This window comes from Eumetopias jubatus, unplaced genomic scaffold (assembly GCF_037043125.1).
Source record: "Eumetopias jubatus isolate StellerSeaLion01/CBP00866 unplaced genomic scaffold, mEumJub1_p1.0 scaffold_32, whole genome shotgun sequence".
NCBI lineage: Eukaryota > Metazoa > Chordata > Mammalia > Carnivora > Otariidae > Eumetopias > Eumetopias jubatus.
The window spans coordinates 1005703-1026553 of NW_028274838.1; the positions used below are offsets into that span (position 1 = coordinate 1005703).

The 20851-nt window shown below is 46.0% G+C and overlaps 1 non-coding gene across 1 annotated transcript; it reads right to left on the bottom strand.

Moving 5' to 3' along the window:
* Positions 1-216: 216 nt before the first annotated feature.
* On the bottom strand, positions 217-429 carry LOC148161961 (small nucleolar RNA U3). The gene has a single exon (XR_015767256.1). It is a non-coding gene; the product is annotated as a small nucleolar RNA U3 (small nucleolar RNA).
* Between the last annotated feature and the right edge of the window lie 20422 nt (positions 430-20851).

The window sequence follows — 20851 nt, forward strand, 5'->3', positions numbered from 1 at the left end:
TAACGTGGTTAAAAATCAAGCCGTCTTTGATGCCAGTGGTTGCCTGGGGCTGAGGGTGAAGGCAGTGAGAGACTTCAATGGATCCACCCAAGGGAAGCTGTGAGGTAGAAGAAATGCCCTGTGTCCTGAATGGAGCAGTAGTTTCAATTGTATGTACATCTGTGAAAATGCATTTAGTTGTACAGTTTATCTTTTTAAATTTTTATTTGTTGAGAAAGCACTCACACTGCGTCCTCTCTCTCTTACCGTCCAAAGGAGGAGAAGAACGATCATCAGTGGCAATGGGCAGCTGTGGAAACAACACCTAAAATCACGTTCATGCTCAGGAGAGAACAATGTGCCTCCTCCTTGAGGTTTCAGGTCCTCTACACGTTCAGAGAAAATTCTCTAGTAACAAACTGTAGAAATGAACTGGAGGGTATTATGCTAAGTGAAATTAAGTCAATCAGAGAAAGACATGTATCCTATGACCTCACTGATAGGAGGAATTCTTAATCTTAGGAAACAAATTGAGGGTTGCTGGAGTGGTGGGGGTGGGAGGGATGGGGTGCCTGGGTGATGGGCATTGGGGAGGGTATGTGCTATGGTGAGCGCTGTGAATTGTGTAAGACTGATGAATCACAGACCTGTACCTCTGAAACAAATAATATATTATATGTTTAAAAAAAGAGAGAGAGAGAGAAGCTAGTAGGAAGGGAAAAATGAAGGGGAGGAAATCGGAGGGGGAGATAAGCCATGAGAGAAGATGGACTCTGAGAAACAAACTGAGGGTTCTAGAGGGGAGGGGTGGGGGGATGGGTTACCTGGTGATGGGTATTAAAGAGGGCACATTCTGCATGGAGCACTGGGTGTTATGCACAAACAATGAATCATGGAACTCTACATGAAAAACTAATGATGTAATGTATGTTGATTAACATAACAATAAAAAATTTTAAAAAATAATAAAAAAGAGAGAGAGAAGCTAGTAGGAAGGGAAAAATGAAGGGGAGGAAATCAGAGGGGGAGACGAACCATGAGAGACGATGGACTCTGAGAAACAGACAGAGGGTTCTAGAGGGGAGGGGGTGGGGGGATGGGTTAGCCTGGTGGTGGGTATTAAAGAGGGCAGCATTGAAGAGAGCACTGGCTGTTATAGGCAAACAATGAATCATGGAACACTACATCAAAAACTATTGATGTAATGTATGGTGATTAACATAACATAATAAAATAAAATTAAAAGAAAGAAAGAAAGAAATGATCTCTGAAAGTACAGCCTTAATTGTACACTTTAAAGGGATGCCGTCTACTGTACCTAAATTATACCTCAGCAACATTCATGTAATAATCTACTATATTTCTCTATACTAGCAGTGAGCATTTAGAAAATGAAATTTTTAAAAAAAGGAAATGAAATTCAATAAACAGAGTGGAGATTCATGTCCACCTTCATTAAATGTATGAGAACACATGTAACAAAGATGCCTGAAAACTCTTGCTGAAATAAATTAAAGGATACTAAATAATTAGGAAAAAATATATCACATTCATGGACTAGACCACTCAAATTTGTTGGAACATCAAATCAGCATTATTCTGATTCATACTGGAGAAGGCAATTTGGGGGCAAATTTACAAGCTAATTCTCAAATGTATTTGGAAATCAACATACCTAAACAGCCAAGACAACCTTGAAGAATTAAATTGGAGAAATTTACTAAATTTTAAACCTCACCGTAAAGCTACAGTAATTAAGGTGCTCTTAATGGTGTAAGTAACACAATGTAAATATATCAATGTGAGAGAGCAGAGAGTAATAAAATTTCCTGATACGCATATACATTTTTAAAATTTTTCTTTTAATTTTACTTCTTTTCAATTATTTTCTTTTTAAGTAATCTCTGCATCCCACATGGCGCTCAAACTCAAAAAAAAAAAAAAAATAAAAGGTTGTGAGTTTTACCTGAGCACTGATTAGTACAGCTGCATGGGACAGGGAATCTTTACCAGGAGAGAGTGTCATGACAAAGGAAATTTTGATAAAGGGTTATATACCAAAATATATTTTTTACATAAAAAGTGACAAATTTTTATACAAAAGACATTGTAGAAAGTCACTGCATTTCCCGGTCTTAAATTTCTAGTACATGTAGGGCTGTATGGCTTTAATGTTATGGGAACCAGGGAAGTGTCTTCCTTTTTCTTATCTTTTCCAGAATGCTCCTTTTGGGTTCTTTTCTTTCATAAAGCAGATGTCCAATGTGTGCTTGGGGTGAAATAGAGCCCATGCATTGAGGTTTTGTGGATTCATTTTGACCTTGGTAAATGTGAAAGCATCGCTTCCTTGGGAGCCCAGGGGCAGGACCCACAAACATTAAAGGTGGACAATTGCCTTTATCAGTGCTACAGCGACCTCCTAAGTCTCTGGCTCCTAAGATCTAGGGGGGAACCTGTGCTGAAGAAGTGAAGAGGTGCTTCAGGGCACCACTTCCCCTGCCTGCCTGTTTCTCTCTCCTCAACCTCAGCTTCTATGCCACTGAACACCACTGCACACATCTACTGTGGACATCATCCATCATTGACCCATGACCTCGAACTGCCCATGTTTGCTTCCAGGAATACAACCACAGGTCAATGGCATGAGGTCAAGTCAAAGAAATCTAGCAAGCCATGGTCCACCTTTTTAAAATTGTTCCAAATTTTTAAAAAATATTTTTCCAGTATAGTTAACATACAGTTCCATGAGTTTCCAGTATATAACATGGTGATTGAACATTTCCATACATTGCCCAGTGCTCATTACCACAAGTACACTTCTTAATCCCCATCACCTCACCCATCCCCCAAGCCCCCCTACCCTCGGCAACCATCAGTTAGTTCTCTATAGTTAAGGGTCTCTTTCCTGGTTTGTCTCTCTCCCTTTTCTATTTCCTTTGCTTACATGTTTTGTTTCTTAAATTCCACATAGGAGTGAGATCATGGGGTATTTATCTTTCTCTCACTGACTTATTTCACTTAGCAGAATACACTCTGGCTCCATCTGTGTCCTTGCTAATGGCAAGATTTCATTCTTTTTTTTGGCTGAATAATATTCCATGGTATAAATAGATAGATAGATAGATGATAGATAGATATAGATGTGTGTGTATATATATATATATATATATACACACACACACACTACATTGTCTTTATCATTCATCTGTTGATGGACGTCTGGGCTCTTTCCATAATTTGGCTATGCTGCTGTACAAAGGGCCCATGTATTCCTGCAAATTAGTGTTTCTGTATTTTGGGGATAAATATCCAGTGGTAGGATTAATGGATCTTAATCGTTCCTTTTTGAGGACCCTCCATACTGTTTTCCACAATGGCTACACCAGTTTGTATTCCTACCAATACTGTAAGAGGGTTCCTTTTCCTCCACATCCTTGCCCACACTTGTTGTTTCTTGTGTTTTTGATTTTAGCCATTCTGACAGGTGTGAGGTGATAGCTCGTTGGTTCTTTTTTTCTATTTCCTGATTTTACCTATTTATTTGAGAATGAAGGGGAGAGAGCACAAGTGGGGGGAGGCGGAGAGGGAGAAGCAGGCTCCCCACTGAGCAGGTAGCCCGATGTGGGACTAGATCCCAGGACCCCAAGGTCACCACCCGAGCCAAAGGCAGACGGGTAACGGACCGAGCCACCCTGGTGCCCTATCCAATTGTTTCGATTTGCTTTTTCCTGATGATGAGTGTTGTCAAGCATCTCTTCATGTGTCTGTTGGCCATCTGGATGTCTTCTTTGGAGTAATGTCTGTTCATTTCTTCTGCCTCTTTTTAAATTGGATTATTTGTGGCTTTTGGTGTTGAGTTGTATAAGCTCTTTATATATGTTGGATACTAACCATTCATTGGATATGTCATTTGCAAATATCTTCTCCCATTCAGTACGTTCCCTTCTACTTTGGTTGATTGTCATAAAATGGCTCTTTATCTCTCTTCTGTTAAATATGAGGGTGAACCAAATAAACACAATATGGCATCGAGGTTACAATCTTTCCAAACTTAGTGGTCACTATATATATTATGCATCTTACTAATGCACAAATTAATCCTTTGACAATTTCAAAAGATCTCTTGTGAGAGGTGAATGAATCCGTAAGTGACATGTAATGTGGTGTTCAGTGACATTACAAAAACAACAAAGAAAACAGTTCACACATAGTGGAGGAGTCTGGGACATAGGGATGTCAATATCAGTTTAATGAAAAGCCACAAATGGTGTCCCAGTAAGGCATAAGACGTCTCATAACATAGGTGTACAGCCAGAAGAATATTGAGAGTCAGGACAAAACATTTTGAAAAATTAGTATTTTATTCACTTAGTTTAATACTCTGCCTCTTGCCCTATACTTTTTATGGATAGAGAAAAAAAAAAATAAAGAAGACCCAAAGAGGAACATCATGACAGTCTGGAATTGGCAGTGTATGTGAGTGTATGTGAATGTATGAATATATATGACTACAAATAAGCCATTTTCCAGCTCTGTCCACTGGAAATGCCTAAAAATAAACCAATTGCAATGAGTGCCCGAGGAGACACATTTTGATCTGGGAGTATGGTTTCCCAGGAAACAAAACCACAGATTCTTAGAGAAATGACCGAGACCAGGCCAGACGCAACAAATCTTCTATATGAGACACAAACACCTCATCATACTGATATTAGGAAAGTTCTCAAAACTATGAGGGTCTTATCAAAAGGATATGAAAGCCAACCTGAAATCACTTTCACTGCTAAAAGAGAGGATAAATGGAGCACTCATAAGTCCATAATACAGTGGTTTGAAACACTTCGATATGACTGAAGCCTTGCTTTCATATTAACACAGTAATAAAAGAAAATGAAGAGGAAAAGAACGGAACTTACAGGTTCCCGTTAGAGATGCTAGGGGACCAGAGTTTTCCTTACAAAATGTACCACCAGGTATATAGTATTGGGGGGAAATTTCTTTTCCTGCAGGTGTTCATACAAGGCTTCTAGGATCCAAACCATGATGATGAAGTATCATCATTTTGCTCCACAGAATCAATGGATGGATGGGCCTTGAACATAAGGGGACCTGAGGTGCTTTCTGATGGAAGCGCACACAGCACTTGAGAGGAAGTCTTGCCAACAATTCAAACCTGAAACTGATCAGTTTCTACATCTGCCAGGTCCGACAGAGCAGTCGTTCCGATAATATTTGGAATGCAGTTACCAGGACCTCTTTCCTTAGAAATGCATTTTAATTATATTTCATTTACAGCTCCCTTAAATGTAAACTTAAAACCTGAAGAAATACAGACGATTTTTCTATTAATCGCATCTTTATTACTCTGGCAGAATTCGGTTTCCCTTAATGTGAAGCATTAAGCGGCAAGATGCAAGATTATTTTGGATTGTTGTGCGCTTATACTTTTTACTTTTCAACGTTCCTGCCAGAAAATGTTAAATTCCATGTGTGGCTTGCCTTTTCTTTGTAATAGCACTGTTCTCCACGAACAGTGGAGATTCCACCACGAACTGAGAGGAAGTATGATGGACTGTGTTAAAGTATATCTGGCTATAATGCATTCCGTGGCCATGCTCCCGCACAAACACCTCAGTATTTTCAAAAATGATTAACAAAAAAGGAGAGAACAAGAGCTGGAGAGGGCGAAGCAGAGAGTGAGAGCCAGAGGGAGGGGGAGGGAACGAGGGAGGAGGAAGGAAAGGGAGAAACTGAGAAGAAATCTACACATTGCTAGGAGGCTTGAAGACAGGTCCTACTCATGGGAGCGTGTGCATTTTATTTGGATCCTGATGCAGAGAAAACAACTTAAAAACAACAATGGGAAATTTGAACACTATGTATTTTATATTACATATTTTAAATTAATTTATGAATATTTACAAGGTTATGATGATAATACTTTAAAAGGGTTCTCATTTAGGGAAACATACAGATACAACTGCAAATGAAATATGGTGTCTGCGATTTGCTTTAAATAATAAAGGACAGGGGCGCCTGGGTGGCTCAGATGGTTAAGCGTCTGCCTTCGGCTCAGGTCATGATCCCAGAGTCACGGGATCGAGCCCCACATCGGGTTCCTGGCTCAGCGAGGAGCCTGCGTCTCCCTCTGCCTCTCTCCCTGCTCATGCTTTCTCTCTCTCTCTATCTCTGTGTCTCAAATGAATAAATAAAATCTTAGAAAAAAAAAAGAAACCCCAACCTTTAAAAAAATAATAATACAGGACAAAGTAAGTGGATGGGATTGTATTAAAACAAGGTCAGCCCTAAGTTGATAACTGTTGAACCTGGCTGATGAGGACGGGGATGTTCTGTTCTACAATTCTGTCTACGTGTGTGTGCTACTGACAGTCTGCATCTAGAAAAGAGAGATAAAGAGTACCAGTCCACTGAGAATAATGGCAGCTGAATCTCTCAACACATGACTTTAAAGGGTTAGGGATTAACCTAGAGAGTCAGTAACACAGCTCATAACCCTGTCCCCGAACAGCCAGGGGCCAGAGAGAAGTGTGGACTCCAGATGGTTAGTACTTAGCCGGGTCTGGGAGCCAGAGACAGCAGGGCAGTCAGCACAGACCAGGCAGGCACTTAGAGGAGAGGACTTCAGGGAGGGCTTCTCAGCGGGGAACACAGGTGAATGATGGCAGAAAGAGAGTGGGAAGAGCTCAGAGGGTGCCTGAGACCTGCTGACTCCAGCTTCGGCTACTTGGATCCGAAGGAAGGGGCTGCATGGTGTGCAGGACAGAGGTGGCCCTCGGGGGAGGGCCAGACCTGGATGAAAGTAGTGTCCTTTGGAGGCTTGTGGTAAAGACAATGAAGCCACTGGTAGAAATGAAAGGACATACTGGAAGCAAGCAGGATCCCGGAGCAGAAGACAAATGGCCCCATCCCCAGCTATTTACATCTATTAGAACAATTACACCAAAGAGAGGGATCCAGACCTCAGGAATCCACAAAGCTACTCAGAGCACTCATTCCTTCCTACATGGAACTTTTGTTTCTCATTCCAGCAAACCCAGGTGTGTTAAAGGGAAAATGATAGAGCAGACCGGTGTTCCAAGGTGACAGAAGAAAACAAACAAGCAGAAATAGAGAGTCAAACATTTCAGCTCAGTAAAGATCCCCCCTGAAATCAATCACAAAACATAGGAAAACTAAAATGGTTAAAATGACACCCCGACCTGAATGAAATGTGCGAACAAGCATTTGTAGCCGTGAAAAGGTAAAAGTTCCCTTAAACACACGACTCCAAAGAGAAGTGGGCAAGAAACAAGAAATGGGAAACGAGAATTGTCAAAACTGGGAAAAAATTGAAGAAAATTTCTCGGGAAAGAGGCTGATCCACAAGATTCATAAGGGCAACATTCGTGCAAAATTAGAGTGGACTTTGAATACTGAAAAGAAAGCAGCCAAGAGAACAGAAAATGAACAGAAGATAGTGAGACAGGATCAGAGAGAAAGTCCTGGATGCCTGCAGGAGACGGAAACAAAGGAGTCAACAATAAGACCTATCCTCATAGAACTAATAGATATTATTTTATTTATTTTATTGTTTTTTAAAGATATTTTTTAAGATTTTATTGATTTATTTGACAGAGAGAGAATGAGAGAGAGAGAGCATGAGAGGGACGAGGGTCAGAGGGAGAAGCAGACTCCCTACTGAGCAGGGAGCCCGATGCGGGACTCGAACCCGGGACTCCAGGATCATGACCTGAGCTGAAGGCAGTTGCTTAACCAACTGAGCCACCCAGGCACCCCAGAACTAATAGATTTTAAAGAAAAAGAAGAAATCTCCTCTGAAGCTACAGACTTGCCCCCCGCCAACCACCAAAAAACCCCAATTTATATCCACTGGAAAGAAAAACAGTTTACATTCTATATCCCAATCAAACATACAAAACAAGGCAATATATATATTTTTCTTTTAAAATTTTGTATTTAAATTCCATTTAATTACCATATACTGTATTATTAGTTTCAGAGGTAGAATTCAGTGATTCAGGGCACCTGGGTGGCTCAGTCAGTCTGCCTTGGGCTCAGGTCATCCTGGGATCAAGGCTCATATCCGGCTCCCTGCTCCACAAAGAGTCTGCTTCTCCCTCTCCCTCTACCCCCTCACCTGCTTGTGTTCTCACTCTCTCATGCTCTCTTTCTCAAATAAAGAAATAATTTACAAAAGAATTCCGTGATTTGTCAGTTGCACATAACACCCAGGGTTCATGACATCGAATGCCCTCCTTAATGCCCATCACCCAGTTTACGCCATCCCCTACCCACCTCCCCTCCTGCAACCCTCAGTTTCTATTCTATAGTTGAGTCTCTTATGCTTTGTCTCCCTCTCTTGTTTTCCTCTTTTATTTTTCCTTGTCTTTCCCTATATTCCTCTGTTTTGTTTCTTAAATTCCATCTATGAGTGAAATCATATGGTATTTTGTCTTTTTCTGGCTGACTTATTTCACTTAGTATAATACCCTCTAGTTCCAACCATGTCGTCGCAAATGGCAAAATTTCATTTTTTGGTGGCTGAGTAATATTCCATTGTACGTATATACGCCACATATTGTTTATCCATTCACCTGTCGATGGACATCGCAACTCTATCCATAGTTTGTTGTGGACATTGTTCCTATGAACATTGGGGTGCAGGTGCCCCTTCAAAACACCATGTTTGGAAGAAAAGGTGAGTATGGCAGAGGGGGAGACGAACCATGAGAGATGATGGACTCTGAAAAAGAAACTGAGGGTTCTAGAGGGGAGGGGGGTAGGGGGATGGGTTAGCCTGGTGATGGGTATTGAGGAGGGCACGTTCTGCATGGAGCACTGGGTGTTGTGAATAAACAATGAATCATGGAACACTGCATCAAAAACTAATGATGTAATATAAGGTGATTAACATAACAATAAAAAAATTAAAAAAAAACACCATGTTTGTATCCTTTGGATAAATACCTTTTTTTTAAATAAATAAATTGCAGCTTAATAGGTAGCTCTATTTTTAACTTTTTAATTTTTTAAAATATTTTATTTATTTACTTGCCAGACAGAGAGCACGGGTGCACAAGCAGAGGGGATGGCAGGCGCAAGGTACAGCAGGCTTCCTGCTGAGCAGGGAACCTGATGGGGGGCTTCACCTCGGGACCCAAGGATCATGACCTGAGCAAAAAGCAGATGCTTGACCAACTGAGCCACCCAGGCATTCCTATGTTTCACTGCTGGAGGAAACGTCAAAGTGTTTCCCAGAGTGGCTGCCCCAGTTTGCATTCCCACCAACAGTGTGAGAGGGTTCCCCTCTCTCCCTCTTCTTGCCAACATCTGTTGTTTCCTGAGTTGGCCATTTTAGCCATTCTGACTGCTGTGAGGTGGTATCTCACTGTGGTTTTGACTTGAATTTCCGAGAAAGCACTCTATTTTTAAAGCTCAGTCAAAACTCATTGTGCCAGTACTTTCTAATCAGCTAGATGTCCATGTACACAGGCAGGAGAAACAGTGTCCGATACGCAACCCCCAAGGAGTCCTGATTCCATCCCTAGGAGACCTTCGAAGGTGAACTTCACCTGACGAGAGATGACTGAGGAAATTTCGACTTTCAAACAGCTGATCACTGTTGAAGCTACTTAACTGTGGATCTAAAACCAAAATCTGGGGGTGGAGCGTGTGGGAAAAATAGGATGTAAATGGCATCTGTTTGGCTGGTTTCCACCCAGTGAAAACAAGAGCATAAGAAGAGGCAGGTGAAGACAGAAGGAAAGAGAAAATAGAATAATGTCAACGGTTTGAGGTTAAGAGATCACTTAAAACTTAGAGACTGAATGTGAAAAGTTTCAGAAGCTAATAAGGAACCAGACATGTCCAAAACCTTTGGGTGCAGGGCTCAGCCCTACCTACACAACCTTCCTAAACCCCAGACTCACATATAGACACACATAGGTGCACACACAGGAAAGAAACCCCGTACCACAGAGAGACAAACACAGCCAAAATTAGTTCCCCGTAGGGTACGTTTAGCCGAAAAGAGACGGAGACTCAGCATTAAATATGACGAAGAGAACCAAGAATATTTCCATTACTGTGTATCCAGATCCACCAAATCACCACGATAGGAACAGATTAGAGCATCCAATGTAAAAAAATCATGAGTCCATGGGATTGTCAAAACAAAAACTTTAATGATAATGAACAGGGAGGGAATGTTCTTTTCCACATCACATTGCCAGCAAATACGCGTTGTATAGGAACGGCACAGTTAGAATTCTTCCAATGTACAAACACACACAGGGTTAGGACACACCGTCAGGATCCTTAAAGGATGGCGACATTTTAGAGAAAGACTGTAGAGAAGAGGGTCTGCATACATTCTCAGAGTATCACTTACCAAATCACTAATTTTATAAAGAAAATCAGGTGTCTCGCTCTGCACAGATCTGATAGGCCCTTCCCTAGCAAAGTAAGCAGTGCTGCTATCACAAGAATGGTGGTGGGCCCACGGGACACTCGTGCTCTCGGGGTAGGCTGAGCTAGGACACACACAGCGGGAACTATGCAGTGTCCTGGCCAAAGGGTTAGGCTGAATTTAATCAGGAGGACATGATCAGACAACTTCAGGATGTAGGCCATTAAGCTGGACTTTTGGCCTGTCCCCTACAAACAAGGGAATGTCACCATCACCACAGACAGCCACCTAAAGGTGAGGAGATGTTTTGCGTTCAAAAGGACTAAATAAATACAGTCACACGTTCTTTTTACTCCTTTGAAACCCAAAATATCTCTTCTCCTTTTGGTTGTTTCTTATTTGTGGTGACATTGACTGTTTGAAGACACAGGCCGGTCATCTTGTTCAGTGGTCTACATTCTGAACTTGTCTGATAACTACCTCGTGCTCAAATTCAAGCTAAAGCTCTCCAGCAAGAACACTGCATCGTTCACGCTGGCTCCTCATAGCGCAGCCCATCTGGTGGCCCAGAGTGTCCAGTCTGACATGTGGTCTTTTTCCATGGTGCTCCTGACTCTGATTCTCTGTAGGATGAAATTTAGAGCAGCGAGACTTATGGTCTCTCAAAACTGTGTGTGATCTACTCAGGCATTGGTCTCCTTCGCTATCGATCGCAACTGCAGCTGAAGGGCTAGAACTTCTCTCCTCAAAGCGGTCTTTTGTAGCCAACGTCATACAGAATGGCTTGTGATCGTGCTGTTGATTCTCAGCAAAGGATCCCTCCTGTGCTCTGTTTGGCCTTTAACTTGATGTGCTGCTCTAGATTTACTTCATCAAGTGGAAAATATGGGGTTTTATGATGGGGTTTTATAATGGGGTTCCATTCAAGTGAAGAATCTCTTTTCTTCATTTCTGAAGTACTTGGTATCTGAGAGAGGAAGAGAGAGAGAACTCAACTGTGAGTCTTGCTCAGATCCTGCTGATAGCTGAGCCTGGAGGGGTGGCTACATGGTGACAGAGGCCAGGTGCAACTTGAACCCTTGTCCAGAGAAGAAGCTGAAGGGGGAGCCACAGGTAGGCTGAGCGGGAGAGTGAGAGCCACAGGTCAGAAGCAATACCTCACCAAACTGACAGGCAGCCTGTGTTGCAGGATCCAGGGACCCCTGTGCTCCCCCAGCGGGAGCCTGGTGATATCACAGCTCAAGGCTGCTGTGAGCTTTTGCCAGATCCCAAGTACCTCTCCCTCAGCAGCCACTTCACTCTTGAGCCCCCTTCATCAGAAGCCAAGTGATGGCTTTCTCACGCCTCCCAGGGAGGGATGCACCTAGCACCCACACATACGTTCAAACACAGAGTGCTGTAGGAAGGAGGGGACCCTTGGCAGACAAACACACCCCCTTCTCACCCTTGTCCCGGTCTCCTGAGAAGAAGTCCAGGCTACGGAATGAGTCCCAGACTGTGAGAGCCAATAGGGGCCTCTGAATATCTCCAAGTTCCTTTCTGCCATGTGCAGATGAGGAGCCGTGGTCCAAGGACTAAGGACCCCCTAAAGCCATGTGACCTGTGACTGAAACCCCTGGACTGGAACTCAGGCTCAGGCCCTGTGCAAACATGTGGGTGAAGGGAGAGCAAAGCCTCTGATCTGGAGTCGTGGGCCGGCAGGAGACACTGTTGGTCACTTGGCTGGACAGGAACAAGGCCAGAGGGGCTGAGGGAAGAACCCAAGAATGAGAAACTCAAGGGCGAATCCACAAAAAGAGAGCAGGGGTGTAACCATGGCCCTAGTCATTTTCACTCAGCGACACCCACATCCTCGGAAGGTAATCTCAGCAGGATAGACCTCAGGGCATTTCTAGGAATATGCTCGTTACCTAGACTCGCAAACGCGGAAGTGAAAATGAGAAAGCATTAGTTTGAGCTCTCTAGGGCCTCATCCCTTCTTTTCCAAACTTTTCCGAAGGAAAGAGCCTCTCAGTGTTCACTAGTGTAAAGAAGGGCCTGCAAATGGATTAATAGGGGAGTGAGACCTAAGCTTCTTTACTGAGATGGTGGAAAAGGACAAATTTGGAATAAAATATTGTCTTTCAGTCTGCACTGAACCTGTCAGGGGCTGTGCAATCCACTCAGTGACCAGGGAACTGTCGTTTGCATTGTCGTAGGAGGAAAGAAAGCACTCAATTCCTTCACCTTTGATCAGGGAAGGGATTAGGTTTTGGACAGTGGCTTTTTATGCAATATGTAATTCTCCTGTATCCTATATTAGAGGGGCTGAGGAGAAACCTGACTCCAGCGGGTCCAGTGTGGCACTCCCAGCTGTGACTTGGGTTCTCATTTAGACTTTGTAAGGGGGGCTCTTTCTCCTCAGCTTTAACACTTCTTATTCACATGGAGAAGTTGAGGGTTATTTGTCCTCCTAGGTCAGATTTCCCGATAGACCCCCGAGGAGAATCCTTGTGCAAGGCATTCATTAAGACAATGCTCCTGGGAGAACAGGGCCTTGGAGTTGGGGAAGCAGGGAAGGAAGGCAGAGGCCAAGGAATTATGCGATTTCCCGCAAAGTCCCACTTGCGCGGCGACCTGTGTCAATGATGCCGCTCGGCTGAGGACGGCCAGCTGCAACCAGGTGATGGAGATGGAAGGGCCTTTGGGCCACTGGTTTCTGATGAAGGGGGCTCAAAGGCGAGGAGGCAGCCCCGTGGGAAACAGAGGTGGCACCAGCTGTGAGAGTGTCCAATCGAGGAAGAGAACAGTGTGTGTGTTTGGGGGTGGGTGGAGGTAGAATCAGAAGGAGAGCAATAGGAATCCATGCCCCAGAGCTACAAATGTGTGATTACCTCTGTGCCCTAGCGTGAAGGCCACGGAATATGCATGCGAGCCTCCACTTGCGAAACTGCACTTTTCTCTTGATAATCTTCCGTTTCATGGCACCGAGGGCTTTCATTGGGCTAAAGACTTGACACGCACACTGGCTGTCCTTCGATCCCTCTGTAGTATCACCGTCCGGCATGGGAGGGTTCTTCATGCAGATGGAAGCTTCCAAACCCAGCTCTGAAAAGAAAAGCACATTAACAGGATGCGCTGTTATTCATGATCTTTCTGAGCCTCCACCTGCACTGATGCCAAAGAAGGACGGTGGGCAGAATGAGAAAGGCCATCCGACAGGACAGAAGAAAGGAGAAGCCAGTGGACAGACTTTGATTATTTCCTGTTTGCTTCTTCTCTCTCACACTAGTCTGTAAGGATAAGAGTGCCACGAGGCCAACGTGCTCACAATCGACAAAAGTGAAATCGAGCGAAACAGAATTGGTAAAGAGAAGTAGTTCCGGGGAAGAGAAGACAAAGGCAAGGAAATCATGCTGGAACGAGGCTGTACAATTGGAGGGAAGAGATTATAGAGACCATCCAAAGACCAAGTTGAAAGGAAGCCTTTGGGGAGCAACCAGGGAAGAGAAAGCTGGGGAATTTACACAGCACGCCCCAACGTGTGGTACATTTCCTATAGGAACACCAGGTATAATATATGTCATGTATGTGACTAAAGATATAAAGGTGTGTGTCTGTATGCACGTATGTATCTAATGGAGAAAATGATTAAATAGGGGTTGGGGGACATGGAACATGACATTCTAACCCCCTTCCTGGTCAGCTGAAAGTGGAAAAAATACACAAATTCAAGAAGAATGAGAAAAGCAGTGGTAAGAAACAGGTGACCTGTTCAACACCATGGATGGATTTCAGGGGGAGCAGGTGGGAACAAAAGAGAGTAAAACCACCTGCCACAGAGAGATAGTTTGTATTCACCCCCATTTCATGAGTTGAAACCTACGTGATGTGATTGTAATGGGATGGTGTTGTGGGGTGAGACTTTGGGAGACAGATCATCCCATAAACGGGACTCATGCCCTACAAAAAGGCCCCACAGAGCTCTCTGTCCCCTCCGCCCTGTGAGGACAGAGCAAGAAGGTGGCCACCTCTGAACCAGGAAGGCAGTGTCAACAGCACCGAATATGCACCTAGGTGGATTGTGGATCTACCGCGCCTGCAGAACTGTGAGCTATTGATTTCTGCTGTTGACAACTCAGCCTGTCTGTGGCATTTCTGTTATAATCGCCGGAAAGGACAAAGAATCTCGCATGGAGCCTGGTTTCCTGCTCAGGCCTCCGTGGAAGGTGAGTCACCGAGAGAGGGACTGAGCCAGCAAGCTGAGTCGGGACCCGGACCGTGGGCTACAAGGAGAAGTGACAGAGAGGCTCAAGGGGGAAGACGGTAAGTAGGTCCCGTTCAAAGGCCATTGTTGGGGCTGTGCATCCCCGAAAACTCACTGAGCTCTTTCTCGGGGGCCTCTCCCCGGTGCCACCGAGCTGCTGCTTATGTCTCCGCCACGTGGGAACGGCGCCTCCCCATTTCTCAGGTAGTTCGGCGCCTGACAGAGGAGTCCCGGGCCACCCCAGGCTCCAGGAAGGGACACTGAGTGCGGGAGGGTAAGGAAGACACGACCCAGGGGAGGGTGGAAAAGCTCAGACGTCAGGAAATCCGAGCAGAGGCGGATTCTGATGAGCAGGAAGCTGGGAACGAGGCCCCAGAGATGAGGGGAGATGACGAACTAGACGGAGGATCAGAGGAGAGAGTGACGTGTGCACTTTATGTAAGAAAGTGGCCCCTTATTTGTTTAGAAAAGGGAAAAAACAGAAATAAGCCGGAGACCAGTATTTCTATTGTGAATGTGAGCGCCAAATAGGGAAGATGGGCTTGGAGATGCTGACGGAGAGAAAACCGGGCACAGGAGCCTTCCTGAGAAAGCCAGGGGAGATGGGGTCCGTGGAAGTGGGGCCAGTAGGAACCGCTCCAGCCCCATGAATCATGCCCTGACACCATTTTCCAAGTGTGCAAGCACCACAGAGACCCCAAAATTAGACATGACAAATTCACAGATGTTATCAAGCAATTGTTGTTGAATCAGCCCCCCTAGAAACGATGTGGTTTCATGCTCCCAGCATTGATGGAACGGAGATACCATCTGCACAGGTTCTGATGAGGGGACCGAGGGGACAATACGTAAGAAGATGACTAAGTTCAACAGCCAGGAAGTCGCAAGCCCAGGCCCTGGGACACAGCTGCCACTAAACACAGGCTCTTGCTCACCTCGCTGTATTGGAGCATCGTGGGGTTTGACCTCACCCCACTGCGGCCTCCAGCCATGAGCCGGTGATGACCAATGCGGGGACCAGAACGGCCTACTCCTGTCCCCACTCACCTTGGAAGGGCGGCCATTGGTTCCCAGGACCCAACTCGGCGTCCAGGCTCCCGAGGGTGCAGGAGAGGCCGAGCCTGGCTCTGTTGTCACCACAATCCAACTGCTGGTCCAACTGCAGTGGCAGAATATTGGCCACCTGGGTGCTTGGCTGTGTCCGTGCTCCTGAAGTCTGCACCTCTGCCCTTTGGAAAGTCCAGTTTCCGCTTGATGGCCCTTGGTGACAGGGAGCCTGCATCGGAGCTGAAGCAAGAAGAGATCTCAATGGGCTCAATCCCCGGGCTCCTTAGCTGAGCACTCCCAGACCACCCATGTCTGATGTCCCCGTCTGCCTTTAAGACCACACTGTGAGCAAGCACAAAGGCACACATGATATGTATGAAGGAGATGTCACCATTATGCCCCAGCCTGGGGATGCTGGGATGGCAGGTTCCAAGCCGGCAAAGTCCCTGAGGTGAAAATACCCCCTTGACGCCACCGGGCCTTTGGATGGGCACATGAGTTCATGCCTATCATTCAGTTAGTAGTAACCTTGGTCCTACAGCCTAGGGAGAAGATCCTAGAGAGGCCTCAGGGCATGTGGAGAAGGAGTTGTCGGTTGTTTCCCCCTCAAGAAAACGAACAGGGAAACAAGTTCGACCTCCAGGCTTCAGGTACCACTAGAGAAGGGAGTTGCGAAGGGTACCTCTAGATGCTTTAGGTACCACTAGAGACGGGACCACGGACCAATTTATGGGAACATTTCACAGCTCTGGAGCCTTTTGAGGTTTCTTATCTGCAATATCTGATTGCTTTCCCCCCACCCACACATCTGTATGCGATATATTCTATTGCCATTGGAGGAGGGGCTAAGAGCTCTGAGTAACGTAGCAGCGGTCTGAGTCCCTTTGGAAACTTCCAGGCCAGAAGTACTACAGGATCAGACTTGTGGGTCTTCAGGGAGGGCATACAGCACCCAGTCCTCGCATCACACACCCCTCAGTGAGGTGTGGACCGCACTCCGTAATCAAACCCACTCAGATTGCTACTGTGAAGGGAGTCCGTGTTCTCAGAAAGGGGGCTAACCAGAGACGTGCCACAGCCTCTCGCCAGAGCAGGTCAGCCTCAGCGGGGCCTGGCGGCTCCCTGCCATGATTCCTGGTCCCTTGTGTGCATCTCATTCTCCCTAGTCTTTTCATCTGTCACTACAAACGATTCCATGAGTCTATGACTGTTTAGCCTCCCTGGCAACGCCCTGTATCTCCTCTCACCGTGCGTTCTCCCACCTCCTTCTATCTGCTCTTTCCTGCCTGCGCTAGCAACGCCCCCAAGTCCTGTCCTCCCAAACGCCCACCGTGCTGGGGAACGCTCAGTCTCCTCTCTGCTGCACATACTCTCCACTCCTCACCCTGCCTCTGGGGTCGCTTGGTCCTCTGGTCCCTCTCTGTCCTCCAGAATCACTTCTCCCCACCCCACACCAGGTGCCTCCCCAGCTCCCAGGGCTTCTGCCCCAAGCCGTCTCTCAGATGGGTAGGCCTTCCATCATTCCTCGAGGCACACTGTCACCAGTCATTGTTAAGCACAATTTAGGACATGTCATATGACTTTATGATACTTCCTACTGGGGGAAAGGCTAAATCATCTGCAATTAGCAAATCTGGTTGGAGAAGGAGTTGTCAAAACCAGGTTCCCCATTCTCAAATGTTATCTTGAATGAAGGTCTAAGTGTGCTTAAAGTTATGACTCCTAATTTCCTCACGTTCTTTTATGGCTCTTTTCTCAACTACTAGGGTTCATTTAATCTACTCAAACAATGTGCTTTGCACATGCAGAAGAAAGGGAAAATATTTTATCAAACTCTGAAGGACCGTCCACTATTTTTAGTTTGGCTAGTGGGGAAAAGCCCTGGATGAAAGCTAAGGTTGGCACTTCCATGAGATTGGCCTGTTTCTACAAGGGTTCTCCCTGTGCAGGCAGGATGGGCCTGAGTAGCCCTCCTGCGGCCCTGTTGCTGGAATCACAGCCTATGCACACTGATCACACGCTGCCGTCAGAACCCCTACCCTGGACGGGCCGTGTATAATATAGACGCTGCATTCACTCATCTCAGCCCATCCACGTGGCTGAAAGTTGCCCCCATGGTTCAGGGTGAATGGAAGGCCGTATCACACACACCTGCCTTCTGAGACATGTGTCTGAACCTTTCTCATCCCACTGCCCATGGGAACCCACACTTGGCCGTCAGCATCTCTGAGGGAATGTGCAGCCTTACAAGGGTGACAGGCAGCCAAGTGAGGAGCCTCCATGGGACCCCTGGTGAAAACAGAAAAGCCTGGGGACCTCTCAGCCCTGATTGCTTTGGGATGGAGAGCCTCTTTGAGACCTTGATCTCGCAGAGGGGCTGGACGAGCCGCTGGTTCTGCTTACACCACAGAGTGACACACAGGGTAGGGGTTGGCAGATGCATGGCTGAGTCACAGGGGTCTTTGGGGCAGTCTTGCAACATTTTTGTTTACATTCACAACTGTTTCAAATAATTTGGTACAAAAGCAGAGATGAAAGTGTGAGCTCCTCCCCACCTACTCCCTGACAGGACTGAGTTGAGATCAATGGACAGCCTGATCTGGTGAGTCTGATGTCCCACCACCCACTGGCCAGAAGTCTTGAGCAAGTGACGTGACCTTGCTGAGCCTCAGCACCCTCAGCTGTCACAGGAGATGCCACATGGACTCGAGAGTGTCCCTGTGAGGACCCGATGCTTCCAGAGAAATAGAGGTGCTGCTGAGTGGGCACGGGGAGGGGCATGGTAGAGCACAAGAGTAAATAACTCTGTGTTTCATTTCTGCTTCCTGAATTGCTGTAACCCCTAGGAAGCCTTGGCTTCCTTACCCCTCGGAGAGGGATAGGAAACAGGGGAGAAAGTGGTCCTAGTGTGGAAAGGATGTTACTGACCAAATAAGTTGAGGGACAAATCGTTTCACGGCCAATTTCACTATACAACATTGACACGGCAAGGAACATCTTATACTCCTTGCTGCTCCTTCAAAGTGATTTGATGAGCAAAGAAAGACTCCTAACGATGCCAATGCTTCTCCCAGAAGGGAAGGCCGAAAAATACCCTGAGTGGGAAGAAAGGGAAATTGGGTTTTAGCCTGCACTCCTCTGAGAGTGTGGCCCCAAGGGGGTCTGGCTCAGCAGGCAGCATTTTCTGAAGAATCTGGGGAGGGGAACAACTCTGCTTTGCTCCTGAATGAGGCCACGCCCACGTCAGGTGCACGGGCCATTGATCATTGATAGGACATTATGCCACTGAGCAGACACTTGACTGAAAACATATCCACATGGGGGAAAAGTCACTGACGCTGCAGGAAGGGTAAAAAGCACGCCATCCGTGGAGGATGGAAAACCGGGGCTAGGGCTCTGGCTTCACTGAAACCATGGTGTACAGACAGGATTCGAGGCTGAGGATTTTCGATCTATATGCTCCAGAGGAACGTAGGCACCCCAGGAGCAAAAACTTTAAAATCAGCAACAAATGCTGATTTCCGATGCTACAAATATGGAGCTGACTGGAAACCTGTGTGGAGAGCCAGAGACTTTGCAGGAAGCACACAGGAAATAGAACTGGCAACAGAATTTCATGTGTAGCACAGAATTCTTCTTGCAAGAAATAAAAAGAGGTCTGTGACCCAGATGTCTCCAGGTGAGATAGTGGTGGCTGAGTTTTTGCCCTTTTCCCTCCATTTCTCCTCTCCAACCTGACTTGGTACCAACAGCCTGCACTTGTGAGGGGGCCGGGTGACAGAGGGTAGTCTGAGACAGAAGGAAAGGAAATTTGTCTGATTCAAAACACACTTTTTTTTTTTTGAAGTAGGCTCCACAACCAGTGTGGAGCTTAACCTGGGGCTTGAACTCACAACCCTGAGATGAAGATCTGAGTGGACATCAAGAGCTGGATGCATAACCAACTGAAACACCCAGGTGTCCCAGTGTTTTCAAAATTAACTCCAAGGGCAAAGTTCAAACCAGTTTGAGTCTACAGGGCCTGTTGCCACGGGTGCATGTCTCAGCCTATTTAGGGTGTTGGATACAGAGAAGACAGGCTTCCTTGGAGCCCCCGCCCCAGGAACCTTGTGCCCCTCACGTGGGAGTACTTACCATCTACATCCAGACCCAAGAAAGTTTCCAGAGTATCAAATATGGATGAGGCACTTGCATACGGCCTCCAGGTGTCTGGCAGGTCATGGCCAACTGAAGAAGTCAAACAACATTCGTCCAGTGAGTCCTGTGGGACTTCATTCTCTTCTGCTACTGGCAGCTCCCTGGGGAACCTGGTGTTACAGGGAGGACAGGAGATGCAACGAGAAGGTTGAGTCAACACGGAGTCCCAGCTGGTTTTGGTGGCAGGGAGGAGGGACTGGTCACAGGAAACCAATGGGAAGTCCCCATCAAGGGAGATGAACCATTCTGCCTCTATCTGGGGCCAGAGTGTGGCTGCACTGGGGATAGATCACGGAGGCGGGGAGGGAGCGAGAGCAGGAGGTGCTCAGAGCATGGACAGAATGGGAGCTTAAGGGAAGGAGCCTGAACCAGCCCTGTGCACAACAGTCACAACACATAGCACACTCAGAAAACAATAAAACCGGCATCAACAGTTTTGCATACATTTTGTTGAAATTTACAGAAATCACCAAGACAACCCCAGATTGGCAGCATTGTAGATTCCTAGAAAGCTCGTATGTCCAAGGCCTACTTGTCTAAATACTGAGACATGAATTTTCGTTTTCCTAAACACTTCCCTTGCCATGAATTCCTGCCATCATCATAATGCGAAACCAGCAGCGACAGATGGGCATTTTGGATGGATCCAATACAAAGTGTCCCTGTGACTGCTTAGGATACCTGCATCAATGGACAAGAGGTTCCTGCTTTTGGGGGGGGATTAAGAAAGGGGCCTCTAGAAGTACCACAGTGAAACAGAGAACACTGCTAACGGAAGATTTTGTGGGTGGCTGAATGGGTAAAATAGGTACGTTTAGCACTTTCTAGATTTGCCTAGATCTGAGATCACGAGATGTCACCATTGAATTAAAGCCCATGATTCTTCAGAGTTACCTGGGGCATATCCGGTCTTGGTCTTCCTCCAAAAGATCATTATGATTTTCTACAAACAA